The 18,092-nt window shown below is 46.0% G+C and overlaps 1 long non-coding RNA gene across 4 annotated transcripts in view; it reads left to right on the top strand.

Moving 5' to 3' along the window:
- The first annotated feature begins 11,255 nt into the window (after positions 1 to 11,255).
- The window catches only part of LOC137203976 (uncharacterized), a 74,025-nt gene continuing 67,188 nt past the window's right edge, over positions 11,256 to 18,092 (top strand). For 3 of the 4 annotated variants that reach the window (XR_010933390.1, XR_010933392.1, XR_010933389.1), the window contains exons 1-2: positions 11,256 to 11,747; positions 12,480 to 12,556. This is a non-coding gene — a long non-coding RNA (uncharacterized lncRNA). The remainder of the gene's footprint in view (positions 11,748 to 12,479; positions 12,557 to 18,092) is intronic. The other variant, XR_010933391.1, reaches the window with a different exon arrangement.

Below are 18,092 nucleotides of genomic sequence, written 5' to 3' on the forward strand. Positions count from 1 at the left end.
ACTGGGCCTGCGCGTCCGGAGCCTGTGCTCCGCAATGGGAGAGGTCACAACAGTGAGAGGCCCGCGTACCAGAAAAAAAAAAAAAAAATCAACAGTCCTTTTAATCATTAAATACAAATACATATATCAATATTACAAGAACATCATTTGCCTTTTTTTAGAAACAAACTCAAATTTATGATGACATGATACAGAATAAGAATAAATCTGATTTAAATGTTAAGATAAAGGTGGAATGTAAATGTTGGCTAGCTTTTCCTTTTATTTATGTAAATATTCATGTCAATAGCCTCTGACTGTTTCTCTGAAAGTTGTTAGACAATTCTGTGGTTTTGTCTTTACTTTTTTTTTTTTGCGGTATGCGGGCCTCTCACTGTTGTGGCCTCTCCCGTTGCGGAGCACAGGCTCCAGACGCGCAGGCCCAGCGGCCATGGCTCATGGGCCCAGCCGCTCCGCAGCATGTGGTATCTTCCCGGACCAGGGCACGAACCCGCGTCCCCTGCATCGGCAGGCGGACTCTCAACCACTGCGCCACCAGGGAAGCCCCTTGTCTTTCCTTTTAATCATGGCTGAATTAAGAATTTTGCAGTTGACATATAATTGCAGTTGACATATAACAGTTTTTTCTGTTTATATTTTGTTGCTGATCAACCTCTCTAATCAAATATTTTCACCTCCCACTTCGTTCAAGTTGTGATACGTTTGCTAGCTTTTTCTCAAAAGCAACTCATCTAAAAATTATCGTATATCCAGGCAACCCATGTTACAGGTTGAAAGCGAGTATGTCCCTCCCACCTCTGATATGAGCTGGACAGTGAATTTCAAAGTGGCAGCCATGTTGCTAGTTCCCTGTGGCCAAGAATGCAAACCCAAAACGTCAGAGTAAAGACAGCAACCCCACATCTTAGGCTGGTTTGCTTCACATAAATAGTAAGACCTGGGATACCCAGACAGTTACAGGTAGCATTTGGGTTACTTCCTGTCTGTGTTTGGTTTATATTTATTTCTGCTGCAATGTATGTCTCAAACAGTAATAGAAATTCTTGCGAGTTCTTGATCAAGCTAGCTTTTCCCAGATTTCATTTAATGATCCCTTATTGCCTGTTCTATACTAATAGAAATATATATTTTCGGGGAGATAAATATTTTTTCTGCGTGGATGAGCATGGCCTTGGAATTTCATCCAGTTGGGTTTTATTCCCTGTCTGCGTTTTCTACTGAAATACTGATTTTGTCTACATTAATCTGACAACCTGGGTGAGAATTCATTCAAAATTTATATTTTTGTTGGTTTTGTTGCTTGATTTACCCTGACTACAAGCACAGTATAGGAATTCATACTAATGTCATTTATTTTACAGTGTACTTTGCTTTTTAGTTACCAGTATTCTATGAACTACCATACTGGCCTTTTGTTATCATAATGATACATGTAAGGAATAGGTCCATTTCACTGGCACAGCTGTGGTATTTCTTCTGCTGTATTCCAGTATTATTCGCTGATGTATTTCTTTTAACTATGTGATTTTATAATTTTTCAGCACTGGTTGGCTATTATTTCAACTCCAGAACTGTTTCCTCATATATAATATACAGCATATTGTATTTACATGAGCAACGTTATATATTTTTCCTACAAAACAATTTTAAAATCATTTCCCAACCGTGTATGATGTAAAGTACTTGGATTTTCCACCATAAATATCTGTCTTAAAGAAATGAGTGTGTTTTATACTCGGTTATGTCTTATGGACTAGAAAATAAACTATTTCTGCAAGGCATACTGAATGAATAACAGGACAGTAGCATTTACCAAGCACAGAATTTTTGTAAAACATAGGGCAGCTAGTTAAATTTGAATTTCATAGAAATGACAACTTTGGGTTTTTTTAGTATAAGTATATCCCAAATATTACATAGGATATACTTGCACTAAAATTATTTATTGTTTATCTGAAATTCAAAGTGAACTGAATGTCCTCTATTTTCTTTGTTAAATCTGGTATCTCTATCCTCAGACAACCCTGTCTGGCCCCAACTTGCATTTTTTTTTTCTCTTTCCTCCCCTTCTATATCCCTTTTCCTCACCAAAGAAGAGATTTCTTTGGAGAATGTGGGAAACTTGAAATAGCTTCCAAAATAAAGACTTGGAAGCTTAAGATTTTAAATGAGGGTATTCATAGCATTGCCCCTTATGTCTGAAAATGTAGCAAAATAAAGACTATCTTCACTTTATAGAGCATAGGATTATGGACTTCTAAATTAGAATAACAGAATGTTCATGCTGGAAGCAATCTTGGGAGTCGCCTCACTCGCCAACCTTGTTTCACAGATGGAGGGCAGGTGCCCAAGGTCCCCTCTAGCAGCAGGCTATCTCCAGTTAGGGGGATATTTCCAACAGAGGGGTTTTTGCCAAAATATGATTCATGTAAAGAGTGTGAAATAATTTTGAGGTGACACACTGACAACGGAGAAAGTTACACAGGCTGAGGCCATACCGTGTGTGGAGCTGGGGAAGGAAGAAGCAGAGCTGGAAGCAGGAAAGGTGGGCTGAAGAAGACCTCATATTTCCTTAGCGGCTCCTAGACCCTTGTGAGAGGTTCCCCACCCTCTCCACCCGTTCCTCCACTTTTCTTGGGACCACCACCAATAAAAAAAGAGCTCCCTGTTTTGCACAGCAAAGGAAACCATAAGCAAAACGAAAAGACAACCTAGAGAGAAAATCTTTGCGAACAATGCTACCGACAAGGGACTAATTTCCAAAACGTACAAACAGCTCAGACAGCTTTAATATTAGAAAAACAAACAACCCAAACAAAAAATGGGTGGAAGACCTAAATAGACATCTCTCCAAAGAAGACAGACGGATGGCCAACAGACACATGAAAAGATGCTCAATATCGTTAATTATTAGAGAAATGCAAACCAAAACTAAAATGAGGTATCACCTCACACTGGTCAGAATGGCCACCATTAAAAAGTCACAAATAATAAATGCTGGAGAGGGTGCAAAGAAAAAGGGAACCCTCCTACACTGTTGGTGGGAATGTAAACTGGTACAGCCACTATGGAGAACAGTACGGAGGTTCCTCAAAAAACTAAAAATAGTTACTTTATCATCCAGCAATCCCACTCCTTGGCATATACTTGGAGAAAAACATAATTCAAAGAGATACATGTGCCCCAATGTTCATTGCAGCACTATTCACAATAGCCAAGACATGGAAACAACCTAAATGTCCATCGACAGATGTATGGATAAAGAAGATGTGGTACATATGCACAATGGAATATTACTCAGCCATAAAAAAGAATAAAATAATGCCATTTGCAGCAACATGAACGGACCTTGAGATTATCATATTAAGTAAGTCAGACAGAGAAAGTGAAATATCGTATGATTTCATTTATATGTGGAATCTTTAAAAAATGATATAAATGCATTTATTTACAAAATATAGACTCTCAGACATAGAAAACAAACTTATGGTTACCAAAGGGGATATCGGGGGTGAGGGATAAATTAGGAGTTTGGGATTAACAGATACACACGACTATATATAAAATACATAAATGACAAGGACCTACTGTAGAACACAGGGAACTATATTCAGTATCTTGTAATAACCTACAATGGAAAAGAACCTGAAAAAGAACGTATCTATGTGAATCACTTTGAATCTGAATCACTTTGCTTTACACCTGAAACTAACATGACATTGCAAATTAACTACACTTAAAAAATGGTAATGGGGCTTCCCTGGTGGCCCAGTGGTTGAGAATCTGCCTGCTAATGCAGGGGACACAGGTTCGAGCCCTGGTCTGAGAGGATCTCACATGCCGCGGAGCAACTAGGCCCGTGAGCCACAACTACTGAGCCTGCGCGTCTGGAGCCTGTGCTCCGCAACAAGAGAGGCCGCGATAGTGAGAGGCCCGCACACCGCGATGAAGAGTGGCCACTGCTTGCCACAACTAGAGAAAGCCCTCACACAGAAACGAAGACCCAACACAGCCAAAAATTAAAAAATTAATTAATTTTTAAAAAATGGTAACAAATAAATAAAGGTCCAGAGCAAAGGAAAAAAAAGTTTGCTAGAATTTACCTGTTGCAGGGGAGGGAACAAAGGAGGCCCCTGGGGACAGGTCTCTCTTTAATATCCACGTTCCTTTCAAAGAGAAGCCAAAAGGCATTTCACGTCACAGACACCTCCTTCAGCCACTGGGATATAATTCTGATAACTCTTATTCCTCTTTTTAAAATTAACAGAAAACATCACCTGTGTCTTTGAATCTCCAATGCAAACCTAACATGTCAGCTTTACGTTGCTCATGCTTGCACAAGCCAGCTTTTAAATCCTGTTCCGCTCCAAATGAAGAGTCAGCGACGGGCTAGACGTTTATAGCTCATGATCTGTAAGCGGATATAATGCTGCGGACCAGGAGTGCTAACACTGAAAGAAAGAAAGGGAATCTTTGATTGGACTGTGAATAAGCATCACAGTATTTATTAATTCTCCAAACGCCAGCTTTCACACTCAAAGTGCTGTCAGAGTTGGGCCCAGCTGGGGAGTGATTCATCTGAGTACACATCTCCACCCCCCAGACAAAACTTGAATCTCTAGTTCAAGGATAGTTACAATTGGACATGGCGCCAAGTAGCTTGCAAGAGCGCAGAATGGAGTACAGGAAGCACACATTCAGAGCCCTGAGGGCTTTCTGAATTGGTGGAATGATTTTTTTTTTTTTAATAAATTAAAACTAGGGAGAATGTTGGTGACCCAGCGTCTGATGCCTGCATTTGTGAAAGCATTTGGAGTTTTCAAACTAATTAGTTTTCAAACTAATTTCTCAGTACGTCTCCTGCTGACCTTTTTATTACAAACATCTCTTCATATTGATCTCAGTGGAGGACTCTATTCCCCAGGGACATATGGACCCAATTATCAGTGTTTTTTGTTACAAATGTCTCCTCTTTTTTAAAAGCCTGGATAGAAAAAAAATGCTTTTGTTTTTCTCCCTAACCAGGACTTTTAGTCTGTGGAAATGAAACTCAAAACCCCAGGATGTTCTGTGAAGAAGCAATACACACCATAAAGAAGCAGACATGTTATTTGTTTGTCCTTCTAGAGCAGATCTGAACAGAAATTTCAATCCATTAAAAAATCTGACTCCTGTCACTCCTGCCCAGTTCCAGGAACAGTCACTGAGCAGTGAAGAGAACATCTTTCAAATGTTAATCTCAAATGTCCTCTTAAATCGTTAACTTTGTGACCACCTACAGGGGTGGGATAGGGAGGGTGGGAGGGAGACGCAAGAGGGAGGGGATATGGGGATATATGTATACGTATAGCTGATGCACTTTGTTATACAGCAGAAACTAAGACACCATTGTAAAGCAATTATACTCCAATAAAGGTGTTTTTTTTTTAAGAGTACAAAGTAAAAGAGAAAAAAAAAGTTGATGCAAATGCTTGGCTTGTGTCAATGTATTCAAATTTACACTTGAGATACACTGTAAAGACAGTTCCGAGGGAAGAAATGGGATTTGTGTGTAGTTTTTAAAGGCAGACAATGGCCATTTCAAAATCCAGTTGTTGTTTTTAAATAAAACCAAATATGTCCAATAGTCTGACACGGGGAGGGAACCAAAGGCTGATCTTTTTGGAATCATTTGATTTTTTAAATTTAATTATTATTTTACATTATAGCTGATTTACAAAGTTGTGTTAGTTTCAGGTGTACAGCTAAGTGATTCAGTTATACATGTACATATATCCTTTTTTTTTTTTTTTTATTTCGGTACGCGGGCCTCTCACCACAAAGGGTCCGGACGCGCAGGCTTAGCGGCCATGGCTCAAGGGCCCAGCAGCTCCGCGGCACGTGGGATCTTCCCGGACCAGGGCACGAACCCGCGTCCCCTGCATCGGCAGGCGGACTCTCAACCACTGCGCCACCAGGGAAGCCCCCATTACTATTAGTTTTTAAATTTATTTTTGGCTGCGTTGGGTCTTCATTGCTGCGTGCGGGCTTTCTCTAGTCGCGGCGAGCGGGTGGGTGCTACTCTTTGCTGCGGTGCGAGGGCTTCTCATTAAGGTGGCTTCTCTTGCTGCAGAGCACAGGCTCTAGGCGTCCGGGCTCAGTAGTTGTGGCACGTGGGCTGAGTAGTTGTGGCTCGCGGGCTCTAGAGCGCAGGCTCAGTAGTTGTGGCGCACAGGCTTAGTTGCTCCGCGGCATGTGGGATCTTCCCGGACCAGGGCTGGAATCCGTGTCCCCTGAGTTGGCAGGCAGATTCTTAACCACTGCGCCACCAGGGAAGTCCCCATATATCCATTCTTTTTCACTCTTCTCCCATATAGGTTATTACAGTTATTGAGTAGAGTTCCTTGTGCTATACAGTAGGTCATCTGATGTTTACTTTTGGAGTTAGTTTGGTGCCAGAGAGTCAGTGGTGAGATGGAGGGAAATCTGGGTGTAGGGATGTCACCTGGCCCCTGGAGCACTTGGACTGACGTCATGAGGATGCAACCCATCTGACTTCCTCCAGGCCCTGCCTCATGGCCACAGCCTGGCACACCTTCCGAAACAGCCATGAGGTGTGGTCCCTGTTCCCTGACCCGGGCACCCCTGTTGGCCGGAGATGAAGGATGCTGCAGGGCTGAGGACCGCTCGGCATCCAGGTGCACAATGGGTGTGCACGCTGGGTTCACGCTCACAGGGTGAAACTATGACCGATGGAAGGTGGTGGGGGATGAAATCGACTTCCTTCCTCCTTCACGGTGGACCGCCTCAGTCCCCCTCCTTCCCGCCCCCTCTCAGGAGCCGGCACCACGGGTGGAACAATGATTCCTGCTGGACGCCAGGCAGCGGCCAGCTTGGCAAAGCCCCTCCTCCCTCCCACCTCCCCCGCTTCCCCTGGGTCCTGCCCAGCCCCACCCCCGGTTTGCACAGCCTAATAACGTCAGCCTGCTGAGACATCACGGTGGTCTCACCCCGGATGTAGGCACTGGTGGGCCTGCCACCCAGGGTCTGGTTAGACGTCTGCTGGGGAGGACATCCCTTCCGAAATAAACCCCCAAGCTCCACAGGCAGGCTTGCTGTCTTTGCGCCCTGCTCCCCTCCACCTGCCTGGAAAACAGACAAGATACCTGCAGGTACAACAGCCATCTCACCATGGTGACATGACAAGCCAACCTGCTAATGATGGGGGCAGAAAATGGAACAGTCCTGGGTTCTTATGAACTGAGCCATTGTCTGGATCCTGGGCTCCCTACCTCCACACTCCTTGTTATGTGAGTCAAACAAACACTCACTTGTTTATGCTAACTCTAATAATCGGTTCTGCTAACTCTGCCCCATCCTACCTCGTACCCTAGCCCTGTGTATCTTTCTGATTTCCATGAATGTTCTAATCCACCCCAAAGGCACACTTGCTTCCTTAATCAGAGATGGAGAAGGCGGTGAAGGCAATTTCTCCTGGGCTTCTGCGTTCTCAGCGTCCAAGGGCACATCCGGGGGGAGATGAAAATGAGGATCCCTTTCCCAGCCATGTCAGGGGTCGCAGCTCCGTCGCCCAGCTCCTTCTAGCTCACATTAATGACTCATCTTCTCGTCCCCTCCTCTACCCCGTTAGAGCACATCTGAATTCAGAGCTCCAATCCCCACAGCAAACCTGGACGGACCTAGAGATTATCATGGAAAGTGAAGCAAGTCAGACAGAGAAAGACAAATACCATATGATATCACCTACATGTGGAATCTAAAATATCACACAAACGAACCTATCTACGAAACAGAAACAGGCTCACAGAGGTAGAGAACAGATTTGTGCATGCCAAGGGGGAGGGGAGGGTGGGGGAGGGATGGATTGGGAGTTTGGGGTCAGCAGATGCAAACTAGTATATATAGAATGGAGAAACAAGGTCCTACTGTACAGCACGGGGAACTATATGCAATATCCTGTGATAAACCATGCAAGAAAGAGCCGTCCCTGCTGCTACGTGTGGCCACGGGCAGCTACGTCCACTGAGTCTTCTCCACATGAAGTGGAGAACTGGGGAATTAGCGTACTTCGTTGAAAAATTAATTTTCTGCTCGCATCTAGAACTCTAAGAATCAGTATTTTAGAGTTAACCTTTTTGGTTGGAAGCGTTTTCTTAGCTGCGCTCTGCTCCTGGCCGGCAAGTAGAATTAATTTTTCCCCAATCTCAACCGTCCAGTCCCCTTCCTGAGGCAACCAGTATCTCCCAGTGCTGCGGGGCCACATAGAATTGTGTGCTTTTACACACACACACACGCACACACAGAGTTTTTACCCCATTCTAATTCCAGACATCCGAACATCTCGAAGAGTGTCGACCACCCTCCCCCTCCCGCAGTGACTTGGTGAGCCGTATCAGAACTCACCAGGGCTACGCAGCGGGGAGGTAAGGCACGAAGGTGCACAAAGTAGGGTTTAGCGGCAGAGAAGCGAATTTCTGAAGGTCCTATGGAAACCGCCCCTCTCCCCTTCGCTCTTTCTCTCCCGAAGCTTCTGGCGGCCTAGAGGGATGCTCTCCCGCGGGTGGGCGCACTTTCTCACACCACCTCCGGCGGGGCGGGGCCGGGGCGGGCGGAGCGCCTGTGGGCGGGGCCGGGGAAGGGGCGGGGCCAGGGTGGGGCGGGGCCGAGAGTCCCGAGGGTCCGGAGCCTGGGAGGCCAGAGACTGTAGAAAAGTTGTGGGATCCGAGCCCCAGCCGTCGCCAGAGCCGGAGCCGCCGGGGCGAGGACCACCCAGCGGGGATCCGGCACGACCTACGGAGACGCAGCCGGACCCGCCCAGTTCGGCTGCCCGGGTAGCGCCGGGGTCGGGGGCAGCCGCGGGGGCCGCGGGCGGGAGGCGTGAACCCGGGGGCTGCATGATGCGCTCCAAACACAGGGCCCCGGGGCTGTGCGGGGCACCCTGCCGGGTAGAGGTAAGGCAGGGGCGGGGGCGTCTGTCGCGCCGGCCCTTGGGCGGGGGTCGCTTGAACTTGGGGTTTGTTGGGGAAATCTGGAGAGGGCGCTGCTGCCACCGGCAGCGCCTCTGTGGGGCCCCTTCCCTGGATGGGCAGACCCTGGGGCAGCCTCGTCGGGGGCTGGGGCAAACGTGTCCGTTCCAGGATCTTCAGAACCCCGACCTGAAGCCATCTGAAGCACCTGGAGTCGGAGAGGAGGGGGCGTGGCTGAGGGCATGGGTTTACTGCAGCCCACTCGGGCTTTCGTGGGGTCTACACCTGGGATCCAGTAAGCGGGGTCCGATTATGTGAACCCCTTTTCCGCCAAGCATAGGATTACCTCCAACCCCCCATCTGCACCTTGTCAAACTGGGACTGGCGGAGAGCCTGGCTTTTCGCACCCCTTCTGCCCAACCCCAGGTCCCAGAGCTGCTCGTGGATAACGGAGGAAGGCGCGCTCACAACGCAGCTACAGCAAACCCGGGTTTGGCCGGGTTTGAATTCGGGGACTCCCCCTGACACCCCAGATTCGGGGACTCCCCCTGACACCCCAGATTCGGTCCGATGTGATTTGGGGGGTGCAGGTAGTGGGTGTCGGGCCCAGAGACGCTGGTGGGTGCGAGTCTCTGGAACAGAACCGGGCTTCCCAGGAGTCCCCTACCTGCAGCCTTTCACCCCAGGGGAACGCGCGGCCTCTTGGAGTGGAGGGAATGTCATGGACACATCGGACACAGCCCAGAGCCTGGAGCATTCACTAGAAGACCAGCTGGTGATACGACTACTGTTATTTTCACTGTGCACACTTGGGGCGGGGATCACCGCGCCGACTCGGCGGGTGGGGCGGGAGAGTGGTCTCCAAGCTCCTGGCGCAGGTGGCATCAAGCGCCTTTTCTCGCCCAGCACTGGCTTTGGTGGCCCTGGGGACCTGCGAGGGGACAGGCCTCAGCCCCGCAGGGACGCAGGCGGCGCACGGCTTCTGCCAGGGTCCTGGGGTGCGGATGCAGGACAGAAAGTGAAAATGTGTTTGTCTTGCCGCCTGCGCAGTAGCGAAGGGTCTGCAGGGCCGCATGGGTTAAAGGCACTGGCAGCGGGGCCAGGGCATCTCTGCGTCTTGCTTCCCTGCCCAGGCTCCACTCCAGCCCCTGCATGAGCTGACGGTCAAAAACTAAATCCAACTCAATGGGAATCTTTTTTTCTCTTCTTCCTGAGACTCTTTAAGCTGAGCTTGATGCACTTTGATAGATACTGAGACACACCACCAACTGATGTTAAAAAGTTGCATTTGCTCTTCAGAAATCCACCTTTCCTGAAATTTGAAATTCTCCTTCTATCAGTCTAGTCTTGAGACAGCTTTCAGTCTCCGTGTGTTTGTGCACAAGTTGTGTGTGTGTGTATGTATACCTGCTGTTTTTTTGTTGTTTTTTTGTTTTTGTGGTACGCGGGCCTCTCACTGTTGTGGCCTCTCCCGTTGTGGAGCACAGGCTCCGGACGCGCAGGCTCAGCGGCCATGGCTCACGGGCCCAGCCGCTCCGCAGCATGTGGGATCTTCCCAGACCGGGGCACGAACCCGCGTCCCCTGCGTCGGCAGGCGGACTCTCAACCACTGCGCCACCAGGGAAGCCCCTGCTGTTGTTTTTTTAAATGTGCCTAAACTCAAGTTCATCTAGAGATGGGCCAAAGAAACAATAGTCTGACACAACACTCCAGAAGAAGCTGGCCATTCTGGATTTATTAAGAGGTGGAATTGTTCTGTTCTTTATGGGCAATTTAAGGTGCTTTTCAGGCATAATCTTGACTGCATACTTTAGAAATTGACATCCTTATATGAGGAGGAGAGATTTTAACAAGCTGTTTAAACAAACTGGAGTGTGTGGTGTCCCTGTAATTTATGCTCAACTAAGCAGGCCCTTCCAGGAAAAAAACTAAGGTGCCAACATCAGGTGAAACATAAATCTTCTAAGATCTGCTGTTTGAAAGAGTCACTCCACAACTGGGCCAACACTCAGCGTATAAAACAGTGTATAAAATCTTGAGAAAGTTCTGTCTTCATCACTATTCTAAACCCCCTCCCACTTCCAGTGCAGATAAATATTCTTATTCAAGGAGACTGTACAGAAAAAAAGAAACACTTTGATTCTATTCCAAGCCAACCAGTAGTCCAGATCAGAGGAAATAGCTGTGTAACCGGAGCAACTATGTCAAGTGCGAGTATCACATGGGATCAGGGATGAGGAAACTGCACATTGAATGGAAGGATTGCTAAATTCTCTCAGCTCATGGGACTACATGTGATTTATTTAGAATCAAACATCGATCATCCAGAAAGGCATATATTAAAAAGCAAAATTGTCCTCCATTTCTCCCTATTTCTAGCCTTGCTCCTAAGGGGAGCCATTTAAAACTCTTTATCAGTTTTTGTTTTTTATTTCTTTTGGCCATCGCCTCCTAGTAGAGCTGTTTATCAATGTGGCCAACTCTAATGCTACTCTATCTGTAATCATTTTCCTCCCTTCTTCACTTAAAGAATCCAGATTGTGTTTGCAACCCAGTATGCCCAGCTCAGGATAAAAAAATACTACATTTCCCAGACACCCTTGCAGAAATGAACGGTCACATGACATGAATATGCCCAATGAGATGCAAGTGTCGGTTCTGGGGCGGGGCTTCTGGGGGAAGCCCAGCGTCCCGGATCTAAGAGCGTGGCACAGAAGACGCGCTGGGCCTGGGAAGGCCGACTCTCAACGCCAGGGCTTGTGAGAAGGCTACACGGTCCGGGTGGGTTTCTCTCCCTTCTGGTGCGGGCTTGCGTAGACAGCTCGGGCAGCCCCTGGGTTCTTGGTCTCCCAGCTTCTTGCATTAGCATCAGGTTTCCTCCTCAGAGAGAGTTTCCTGTCCCTGTGGGTTGCATGGGGATCCCTGAATTAATTTCTATGGTCACGTCGGGCTGACTTTGCCCAAACCCTTGTACTACTTGGACTTCAGTGGATCCCAGCTCTGAGGCCAGGAGGCTGAGAGTCTCCTGGTGGGCAGAGACCTGGATTCCATGGCAAATTTACCCAAGGATGGAGGAAGGGGCATGAAAGTTAAAAAGAAGTGATGTTTGGGCCCAGGGTCCTGGCTGCTCACCAAAAATGAACTCTGAGTGAGAGAAGAGGATATAAAAGACCGTTCGTATACATTTTAGCCACATGCAAGTGATCACTCATGCAAATTCCACTTCACACACGTATGTAGTGTGCAGGCTGTTTCCAAGGATGCTACCACGTTACTCATGTACCACGGAGAGTCATTTCCTGCAAATTACAGAACAAATTCCTTTCACAGACATATGACATCACTAACGAAGTGCAGCTCAGATTTCTCTACTTCATTTGTAAACTGCTTTTTGATCTAACTCAGCATCTTTCTTTTTCTTTCCTTCGTCTTCCTACTTAGCCATAGAAGACCAAGGAGGCCATTGACATCATACAAAGATTGTTCTCACTGTGAACTCTCTTCCTGTGACAGGTCACATCCTCAGAGCAGATATCACCTTCCTGGAAGAAACCAGTGTTTTCTGAGGAACTCAAGTTCACAGTGCAGAGGTAAGTCATAATTTATATTCAAAGCTAATTGGTTGCCAGTGTTACATGCAAGCTATCCTTACGGGCTAGTATTTTTCTTTTGGAGAATACTTTCTTTTTGGGGGATTAATGCCGGATTTAAGCTTTTGAAGGCAAACATGTTAGTTTCATTTTAATAGGAACTCAGAAGTTCATGTGAGGTGTGTCATTTGCCTGAGCTGATCCAAAGTGCAGATTATTTTCTACATTGAAGAAATAGATTAGGAAGACCAAGCATCATGGGAAAATTGCTGTGCTTTTCAGAGGTGTCAGACTGTGTCATGGGATTGGAACTTCTGTTCAAATGAGGATACCAGCTCCTGTCCAGAAGGTTCAGTTTTCTCACAGGGGTTGCTTTAAGATGTCTGTGGGCCCATCAGAAGGGAGTCTTGAAGGCTCATTTCCAAGTGCAGCTAGGTGAGCACTGTACCATCAGTAATATCAGGATGGGCGGTGCTGTCCAGCTAGGGAAGGAGACGCTGGATGAAATCATGTTCCACTTGCAGAGAGGTTGGCACCCTTGGCCTTTATGGGGCCCGGAACATTCTCAGCTCAGCGGGCTGTAGTTGGAGACAAAGTTGTCATCGGGGCATTGCCAAACAGGAAGACGTGGTGGTCAGTGCCCTCATGACTATCACTGATTTGTTCATTGTGAGATACTTGCCCTGGGGTCGGCCAGTGGTTGAAGGCATGAAGCAGGTGAGATTTTTGCCCAGGGCTCGGGAGATGTATGTTCAAGAAGAGAAAAAATAGTTTCTAATGTCAGAAAGCCTTTGGCGTGAGACTGAAGGACAAATCATGTGCATGTACAGAAATACAGTCTAAACCTAAAGGGAGGGAGTGGGCCAGCAGGGATACCAGTAGAAAGACAGGACAGTGACGTGGCCACTTAGACCTTGTGTTCTCATTGAAGGGGAGGAGGCTGTCACCTTCTTTTGCAGAAATGAGAATACTAGCTGAAAGGTCGAATGCGTGCAGCAAGAGGGTGTAAGAAGAAGATCTAAGTATTTTGACATCACATTCTGGGTTAAAAAAACGCTGAGACTAACACCTATTTTTTTTACTTGTTGAGATAGAGTGTTAGCACATTAAAACCTGGGAAAGTCTCAATTATTAGGGTGACATGACAGTGGCAGACTAACAGAAGGCTGTCCACAAGAAAATTACTCAGCAGAGGTATATCATGTCTTAATTAAAAAGCAAACAGTCATTTTTCAATGTATGGTGCTGGGGTCATTGGACATCAATGGCAAAATAAATGAACCTTGACCTTAATGTCACACTTTTTACAAAAATTAACTCAGAGTGGATCACAGATTTAAATGTAAAATGTAAACTAGTACAACTTTTATCAGGAAACCTAGAACCTCTTTAGGACCTAAGACTTGGTGAGCAATTCTTAAACTTGACACTGAGAGCTTGATGCATAAAAGAGAAAAAAAAGATAAATGGGACCTCATCAAAATTAAAGATATGTAATCTGCAAAAGACTCTGTTAAGAAGGTGAAAAGAAATTATAGACTGAAAGAAAGTATTTGCAAACAACATATCTGACGGAAAAAAATCGAAGTTCAATAATATTTAAAAAAAGGTGTATTTTGGCAAGATTGGGCAAACAACAAGAAAAGACATTGCATTGAAGAAAAATATGAATGGCAAGTAAGCATATGAAAAAGATGTTTTACATTACTAGCAATTGGGGAAATACAAAGTAAGACCAAGACGAGATGAGAAATAACTACACACCTATTAAGATAGCTAAAATTTATACGTGTATGTATATCATCATTTATTTTATATATATTTATGCGTGCGTGCACACACACACACACACACACACTGCCAGATGTTTGTGTGAATTTGGAGAAATGGATTTCTCACGCGTGTTGCTGGGAATGTAAAATGGTACAGCCAATGTGGAAAACGGTTGCGCAGTTTCTTCGAAATTCAAACATGAAATTCAGACATTTACCATGCAAGCCAGCAATGGCACTCCTGGGCGTTTACTTCTTTTATTACTTATTTACCTGTGCATGAATGTTCATAGCAGCTTTATTTGTAATAACCTTAAACTGGAAACAATCCACAGGTCCTTTAACGGGTGAATAGTTAATACATAGAACATCCGTACCATGGGACACTACTCGGCAATAAAAGGAGTTTAAGAAAAATTGTTTTGTTTGTCTGAGCGTCGGGGCATGCGGGGATCTTAGTTCTCCCACCAGGGTCCGAACCCTGGCCGCCTGCAGTGGAAGTGCGGAGTCCTAACCACTGGACGGCCAGGGAAGTCCCGGGATGTACTGTTGATACAGCAGCTTGAATTGATCTCAAGGGCTTTAGGTTGAGTGAAAAAAAACCACCCCAAAAGGGCCAGAAAGGCCATGCATACTGTTTCCCCATATATAACAGTTTTTGAAATGACAGGTTTATAGAGCTGGAGAGGAAATTGTTGGTCACCAAGAGTTCGGGGTGGTGGTGAATTGCTGGATTCCAGAAGGTCATGAGTGTTGCCCTTGAAGCTGTCTCTGGGCCTCCCCCAGAGACAGTGTCTGTTGGCACTGCCAGGTCAGGAGATCTTCGCCCAGAAGTTTCTCTCTGCCCGGTGCACACCATGGACTCTGGCTGTCTTTCCAAACTCTGCACTTAGTTCTCTCCTGGGCTCCTAGTCAGGGTAGTGACAAGGGTGGGGTGGGAAAGCAATCTCAGGAAACATGGGACCACATAGAGCTTCATTTCTCATTCAGCACATGGACGTCGGTTGTAACACCCACTGAGTGGCCACTGCACTGAATTTTGAGATTAAACGGAGGGAGGATGGCTTGTCCGAGCACGAGGCATTTATCGGTACACGTCCCTGTGGCTTCATGACATGTTCCTACATTCTGATACAGCATTTTGTGGTCAGCTGGCTCTGGGACAAAATGAGGATCTGCCAGCAGATGTTTATGACTTTCAATATAAGCTTTCAGAAAAAATTTGCCTTCCGTTTGGCTTGAGGTGTGGTGGGTCAGAAGTCTAAAGCTCCTAGAATTCCCAGAAGCATTTGCCACATGAATTGCGAGAGAGGACAGAGCCTTAAATTTTTTGTAAATCGATCTTTAGGAGATGTCATAAACCTGTCTGTAATTAAAGCTTACTTAAGAGTTGCATTTCCTTTAATTGCCTTTTCTGTATTTAAAACACAGGGAGAATTTAAAGATCTACTTAGAAGGTTCAGTCTGAATGTTTTAGTCTCAAGTCTGTCTGGCTGTGTGTCTGCTCCCTTCAAATGGAAAATATTCTTGTGCTACAGCAGGGGTTTTAAGGAAGGTTGCCTAGCCCTATACTTCCATCTCAAGGTCTCAGTGCTAGGCGTGCTGGTTGCTACTGAGGTATCATTGTTCCTAAGCCAACTTAGTAAAGAGAGCTACGAAATGTACATATGCATACTAGCCCTTGTATCCACATACACACACATCCATCTATCTATCTGTCTATCCATCCAGCCATCCATCTATCCATCCATCCATCCATTCACCCATCATCCATTCATCCATCCATCATCCATCCATTCATCTATCTATCCATCATCCATCCATCCATTCATCCATTATCCATCCACCCATCTGTCATCCATCCATTCATCTATCCATCCATCATCCATTCATCCATTCACCCATCATCCATCCACCCATCCATCATCCATCCATTCATCTATCCATCCATCCATTCATCAATCCATCCATCCATCCATTCATCCATTATCCATCCACCCATCCGTCATCCGTCCATTCATCCGTCCCTCATCTCTCCCCCGCCAAAACATGATTCATATTGATAACACTGATTCTAATAAATCACCAGGGTTCACGCTAACCTTCCCCCTTTCCTTATTTTTAACTTCTTTTTCTGACGGTGAGAAACCTGGTTTTCATGTTCTCATACATTTACGTATTTCTTCAATCCTAGTGTGTGTGGTTTCAGAATTGCTAGTTGTTTATAGCCTTACACTATCCAATGAATACAGTGTCTAAAGTTACTTAGATTAGATCTTTTCTTTCTCGCTTCCTTTAGGGTGGCAGGTTGCTCGTGTGTACTATAGTTTGGCTCATTATTACCATTTATATTCCATTTTGGGTTGTCCTACATCCTGAGTTTTAAAAAATCATGTGTTTACTTTTAGAATATCTGAAACGCTGCTCTGGTTCTGAGTCAGAGCTATACAAATTGTCTGCTCAGAGAGGTGCGCCTTCCCCCTTCATCCCTACTCCCCCGTTCCCATACCCCCCTTCTTTCCACACCAATCTCTTTAGTTTCTGGTTTTCCTTCCTATAACGATTTTGCACCAGTAAGTAGATACCCGTGCATTTTCTTAGATCTTCTTTCTGCCATGAACCAGAGTGTATTATGGGCGCACTTCTGTGCACTTAACAGTATAGCGTGGAAATTCCTCCAGTTCGGGTCCTCATTCTTTCTTCATCCCCCTTTTAAACAGATGTTGGGTTTTAAAGCAGTTTCAGGGACGTCCTCGGTGGTCCAGTGGTTAGGACTCCGCACTCTCACTGCTGAGGGTGCGGGTTCAATCCCTGGTCGGGGAACTAAGATCCCACATGATGCAAGGTGCAGCCAAAACAACAACAACAACAACAACCACCACCCCAGCAGTTCTAGGTTCACAGCAAAGCTGCGCAGAAAGTACAGAGTTCCCGTATACCCCCCGCACATGTCTCAACTTCCCCTGCGGTGAACATCCCACACCCCATGCTCTTTTATGCCTGTGAAGTGCTTCATTTATAGACGCGCCACCGGCTACTCAGACCCCCCCATGTGGAGATATCCTTTGTTGTTTCCAATATTTTGCAGCTGCAAACAGTGCTACAAGGAGTAAACGCGTATGCGTGGATGTTTAGGTATTTGGAGGAATACCTTCAGGGTGGCTTCCTAGAAACGGGATTTCTGGGTCAAAACATGTAAGCGCGCATGACGTTTTCTTACGTTTCGCCAAGTTTCCCTCCAGAGGGGCGGTGCCAGTCTGGACTCTCGCCATCCATATACGAGAACGTTTCCACTCAGCCTCGCCAGCAGAATGTGTTGGGGTGCTTTTTAATTTTTGCCAGTGTGTTGGGTGAGAAATGGTATCTCAGTGTTGTTTCAGATTGCATCTAATTATAAAGTCAGTCTGAACCCTTTTTCTTATGTTTGGGAGCCATTTTTGTACCTTGTGAATTTTCTGCTCACATATTAGTTACATTGCTGTTTCAGTTTGAGTTTGAGAAGTGCGGATTTCAGGGGGAATTCAATTTCTTGTTCAAAAACATGTAATTGGTTTCAGGTTAAGTACTGGTACCTGAATCTGACAGTGCCCTGAGAAACTTTCAGCAGTGGCCGTGACATGTGGTTTGGAGGGTGTGCGCTGCTGGGGGCTGGGCAGCATTGCATTGGGATCGGACTGGTCTTGGTATCAAGAGAGTTTGAAAGAGATCTTGGGGAAGTTCATTCCTGATTTCTAATGGCAGTCCTTCTTCCCATCACAGAGAGA

The sequence above is a fragment of the Pseudorca crassidens genome, chromosome 12 (assembly GCF_039906515.1).
Source record: "Pseudorca crassidens isolate mPseCra1 chromosome 12, mPseCra1.hap1, whole genome shotgun sequence".
In the NCBI taxonomy this organism is placed as follows: domain Eukaryota; kingdom Metazoa; phylum Chordata; class Mammalia; order Artiodactyla; family Delphinidae; genus Pseudorca; species Pseudorca crassidens.